Below are 6,272 nucleotides of genomic sequence, written 5' to 3' on the forward strand. Positions count from 1 at the left end.
ATAGATAGATAGATAGTAGTCACATTTGGTCTGTTTCCAAAAGCATTTTGCATTGACCCCTGTTCTAACACTAGTCACATTCTGCATATTTGCAAAATACTCAAGCAACTCCCTGCTACTAGGTCAGCATCAAGTCTGATTCTCCAGGTCTTTCTCCCGGTACCATTCAGGGACTGTCGCCATCAGGGCCTTGATGAAGAATCCAGCAATGCTAGTGGCCAACACTTGTGTTTCCAAATCCTTCGTCCATCAGTCCTTATCAGGCTGGGCAGAGGATGCACTGCTGTTTCTCCATTCTGGCTGATGATGGGATTCTCTGTAGAAAGCTTTTGCTTAAGGAAAGTCTCCTGGCAGCCAAGGGTCAGCCTGGCCATTTCCCACTTGACCTGTGGCTTTCCGCTAGTCTCAGTGCCTGCCTCCCACCATCCTGGCTGTGTGTGTGTGTGTGTGTGTGTGTGTGTGTGTGTGTGACAGACTCTCTTCTTGACTCTAGTCAGACTTTTCTTTGCCCTGTAGGCCTCAACCTTCCGTGTCCCTCTTTGTCGGGCCTGTATCATCCAGTTTTAGCAAGAATCCTGGCAAGTTGGTTTAGAAGGAACCCCCAGCCTGCATATCTGATGACCCCCAGTATCTGATCAAATTCCTCAGCCCCCACCCTTGGTGTCTGATCCCCCTGGCCTGCCTTCAGCAAGAATCCTGCCAAGTCCATTTAGTCACAATGCCCCCTTAGTCCTGATGTTTTCTCTCAGTAATTTTCCAACGACAGCCCCCCACCCAGCTCCTCAGCAATAAATCCCCACTTGTCCACTCCATTCTTGGAATAGAGCCCAGCTTTCAACTAAGGTCTCCTTTCCCCAACTGCAGTCGTTCCTGAGTCAAATCTGTTTTCATGCTTTAACTACCGTCAGACTCCGATTTTCTTTGGGAAAAGGGGAACACACGTGCACACATGCGTGTGTGTTTTCTTTTCCTGGGTTTGGCCGCCACTGGTCTACGTTAAAACCAAAAGAGTACCTTCCAGCCCCACCCCCTCCCTTCCCTTGCACCCACCATTTGACCCGAAGGCAAATGAAGCCATTCAAATATTTGTTCATCGTGTCATCTGTTCCCATCCGACCTTGCCATGCCTGTCATGCCCCGCATGTCAGTTTGAAGCATAACGTCATTAATACCTCCAGTGCACTAATGGATGCTTCACGCATGGACGCATTAATGAAATGTGTTATTGTTTCCCCTCACAGGACATTAACAATCTACCTCACGCTGCGCCCAAAGCCCCGCGGAGCTGCTGAAAACCACTAGCTATCAAATGAACCCTCAGTTCAGCCTCAGTGACTTTAAGTTCAAGTTTATCACTGAAGCGTCACTCACGTGAGAGGAAGATACAAGCCTCGGAGGGCTTTGGGGCCCAGCTTCAATTACCATAAAGAGTAACGGGAGGCGATGGCTGCGGGAAAGGGGGTGGGGGGGGGGGGGAGAGGCGCTGGCATGGAAACAACCCCTGTCAAGAAGAAATGGGAAAGATCTGGGATGATTTGTTTCCTGTTTCTCCCCTTTGTCTATGCGGGCTGATGGTTTGAATAATGAAGACCGTATTGGTTTTCTCCTGGACTCCGCCAGCTCAGATCTGCTTTTCTGATGGTACAACTGACATATTAAGAGGGATTAAAGTTTCCGTACACAGGCAATGTTTAAATTAACTTCCTTAAGCCCCAAAGAAATCTTTCCAGCTGATTTGCAAAATGAACGCCAGCCCAGCCCCCGCAGCCACCCTGCACGGGTTGCCTAAACACAGCCGCGGTGTTCTATTTGGCCAGCTGCTTTGCAAAATCAGAAGAAAAGGGAAGGTAATTCCCTTTCAACATCACCTCAGCCAGTATTTCTTCTGTAATTAAAATTGAAAGCTTTCCCCAACAGGTTCTCAGAGGCTCTCCCGGAGAAACAGATTTCTCTTTTCCTGTATAATTAAGCACAAATTGTAAGGTGCGAGGCGCGGCTCCATAGAGGAGCCACGAATGGTCAAAGGTGCTCCATCCAGGCAGAGACAGGCTTTTGTGTGTGGGTAGCTGTTAGGAAATGCTAATGGCTTTTTCTCCTGCCTCAGGCACTCATCCCCGCTGCGCCAGAAGTTTTTCCACAAGGTGGGGCCAGAAGGTGAAGGGGGACCCACAACACAAATGCCACACAAAGAATCACCTGTACTGGGGGGGACTATCGCAAGGCCAGGAAGACATTGTTTGCCCAGCATCTGTGCCAACAACGCACCCACAACTCCTTTTATTCTCATCCTGGAGAGCAGGCTAAAGAGCCAGTACTAAAGGCCTTCTTGGAATGTCTTGGGTCACTAAGCACATACCCTAGACATAAGCATCGTGATTAAGCATCTAATCAAAAACTCCTGGCAGAGGAACAAACGTGAAGGCTTGCCACTTTCCTGGGCTGCTGACTGCAAGGGGACTTTGCCTGCCTGTGAGAGCCATGCACCTACATCCCCATGCTGAGGAAGCCCACATGGCAAGAACTGCATGCAGGTGGCCTCCAGGGTCCGGGGCGGCCTCCAACTGCCAGCCAGCAAAAAGCCAGGGCCCTCAGTCACAGAGCAACCAGGAAATAAATTCTGGCTACAACCTGAATAAGCATGGATTTGGGTTCCTCTCGGGTTTGTCACGCAGATCAAAATGTGGTCTGGCCAACACACTTATGGGAGCCTGGTGAGACCTTAAGCAGAAGACATTGCCTGGACTCCTCATCCATGCAACCTGCGAAATAAAACCTGTGTTGTTTGAAGCCACTGTCATAATGTGTTATGCAGCAATAGATAACTAATACAATCCGTAGGCATTCAGGATCCTCCATTTTTAAATTACTGATGATTTAGTTCTATTGCATTTGTGGCCCTCGTCATTGATGTGTTTAAATCGCCAGCCAATTAAAATGTTCCTCACTGCATTGTCCCTTGGGTCCCTGGTGCACATTTGTGAGACAACTGGTTGAGATTTCCTGTCAATCATTTCTTCTCAACGAGACCGCTTACATGACAATGAAAGGTCTAAAAGTGAGTGGAAAACTACATTAAGCACACAGGTTCTGTGTCTGACACAGATGTCACAAAGATACTGGTTTTTCTTTCAGTCAAGCTTTCTCCAGGCTGCTAAAACACATGCACAAATAATGAGGAAATCTTATTTCATTCCTGTTTGTCTTAAGCTCCAGGCTCAGGTGGTCTTCAGTTCAGAAGCCCCCATAAAACTTTCAAAGTTCTCAAAAAATGTGTGCTGTAGTTCAGATCACTTTAAAAATTAACTGCCATATGCCAACAAGATTCCCTCCCCGTCCCCCCCCCCCCCCTCCCCAAGGAGTTTGACAAGCTGAAGCTACTAGTATTTATACAAAAGAACAGGCCTTGAAGGGCCAAGAAACTTTTGAACACTCCTAACACCAGAAATGAAGAATTATTATAAAGGGATACTGACTAAGACAGTGATTTTAAAAAATAACAACCCCAAAAAAACAAAAAGAGATATAGTCTCATTCATGTATTAAAATCTGATATATGGAAGATAAGACATTACAAATCAGAAAGAAACTATGTTCTGTGCAGTCCATGGTACCCCACAATAGGTTCCCAATATGGGGGGGCGGGGAATAACTAAATTCCCAAATGAAGCTTTCCTTTGTTTTATTTTACTTAACTGAAAAGCAAAGGAGTGAGGTAAATAAAGGCACAAGTCAGTATTGTTAAACTACAACATAGTAAATGGTCATAAAAATCAGCTGAGTCACTGTATTTTGCAATCATTCTTTTATCACTTTAAAAAAATGTAGGGTCAAGTGGCGCTGACTGCCCTTTTTAAAAAACATCCATTACTGCTTACGATTCAGCTCTTCAACATTTATACTTAATTTGTGATTGAGAACACTTTTAACATGCCTTTAGACTAACAAAAGCCAAACACAGAATGATATGGTGTTTGGAATGTATTTCAAAATCATAGGATTATGGAGATTGGATGGGAATATGAAATGAAACAAGACTGGTCATGAATTGACAACTATTGAAGCAGGATTGTCGGTATCTAGGGGTTTGTTATACTAGTCTCTCCACTTTGGTATGTTTGAAATTCTCCATAATAAAGTTTAAAAAAAAAGGAAAGGAAAACAGTGTTTGGCTTAACTGTCTCTCCAAGCATCTCAAGTAAGAAAGTAAAAGTTATACAAAATTCATGTGCTATTATTTTCAGAAAACACACACATATATTTGCATATATAATACACACACACTTATATGCATTATAAAAATATGTGCATAAAAGTTTTATGTATACATACATATATAACTTTGATATATAACTACCTTCTGTTTACTCCTCCAGGTCCACTCTTCACCCTTCTCAAGGGACTTTCAAGGGTGAGGTTTACAGGATCCTGACCCCTGTGGCTTCCGAATGGGTCTAGACATGGAGAGCACCAGAGAGATCTGAGGGAGGGAGGAGGAAAGTGAGGTCAGGGGGCTTGTTGCCTGGTTCTCTCCCTGCCTTAGAGTGGGCTGACTGTGACCTTCCACTGAAGGTCACTGTACCTCTCCGGGAGGCCAATTCTACAAGCCCTTCTTCTGCTGGGTTCTCAAAACTGAATGCTGTCCTCTTCCCCTTTGGATATAGAGGCTGTATGCACTGAGCTGCTACTGGTTTCTGCACAATCCTTGGGTGGAATTGTACTCACCCGTTTCTAATAGTTTTGTGTGCCATCTGTTTCCTATTAGGCCCCTAATTACCACCCTCTTTATCAAAAAATACGAACATCATTCGTTATTATAAAAAGAGATAGGAGATTATTAATTCTCTATACATGTACAAATACTTCCTCCAATGCTGCAGGTATGTCCTAAGTGAATCCCAAGCTGGACACAGCATATCTAAGCATAAAGGGTAAGAGAGGTGTGGAATTCAGGGTATCAACTAGACACGTACTAGTCCACAAACCAGTTCCCCTCGCTAATAGATGTGGCTGGAATTGAGAGGACAGTTCTTTCTCTGAAAAGCCCAAATTTTGAGAATAACTTATCTCTTCTAACCTTCTCCACATCCTAAACTCGACTTGGTGCTACAGCACTATTACCCATATCAAACATTGCACTATAATTACCTGAGTACATGTTTTTATATCCTCCACTAGGAAGTGAGCAATTCAAAGAAAAGAATCTGTTTTATTCAACTTTGTATACCCACCACCCAGCACAGTACCTACCTGCCACACAACAGAGCCACAATAAATGTTATTGAATGAATAAATGCATGCTTGAATGAATGAACGCTACGGGCCAGTGTGTTCTATAGCAGGGCTCTAAAAAGAGGGTCTTCTCACCTTCTAGTCACCATCTGGCTCTCAAAAGCTACACCAAATCCAAAAGTGACCTTGGTACCATAGAAAAAAGAATCTTTCTCATCTGCATCACTCCCATCTGCCTGGCTACAGCCAACATAAGGTCTTGAGACTGAGAAACACCTTCAGTTGTTAAAAGGGGGAGGGGGAGCAGATGGTAAATGAAGGTACTAAAGCTCATTAATTCCTAATGGAGGCTTCCTTCTGTATGTAATTAGAACAAAAAGAAGGAAGAGCCAATGGAGGAGGGTTCGGGAAATAAAGTAGGCAGCTGGAGGCGGTTTCTGAAAGGTATAAACCCTCAGGGAGCTTTCCATTAGAGAGGATAATAACATCCACACTTCACAAAGACGCAGTTCTCCGTGACCAGCAACATGCTCCCCACACATGATTTCAGTGGAGTCTCAGAAAGTGATGGTGAGACATGAAGAAGAGTTTTTCTTTTTCCAGTTATGTAGATGGAAAAAAGTGGTGCTCAGAGCAGTTAAGTAACTTGCCCTGAACACAATGCCTAGAAAGTGATAGGGGTGGAATTAAAATATTTTGACCTTGAATTTGGTTCCCCATCTATTTCAGGACTATGAATGGAGTGACTTTCATGCCAATTCTAAAGAGCAAGTGACAGTCTACCCAGCTCAGCTATCTCACTCCACATTGTCTTTTCCTCTCTGCACATTGTCAATTACTTGAAGACCTTCCAGGTATTTTCTATTTCTGATTGGCAAGCGGGACATAGAGGTTCTTAGGAACCTAGAGTTTTTGTTTTATTATGTCCACATAGAAAACAGTATAATTTATTTCAAGCCAAAAGAGAAGGGAACTCTTCCTATAAGACCTGGTCAATCCATTGCATTTTTCCCACTGTTCTCAAATATATATATATATATATA

Source organism: Myotis davidii, unplaced genomic scaffold (genome assembly GCF_000327345.1).
Source record: "Myotis davidii unplaced genomic scaffold, ASM32734v1 scaffold98, whole genome shotgun sequence".
Taxonomy (NCBI): Eukaryota; Metazoa; Chordata; class Mammalia; order Chiroptera; family Vespertilionidae; genus Myotis; species Myotis davidii.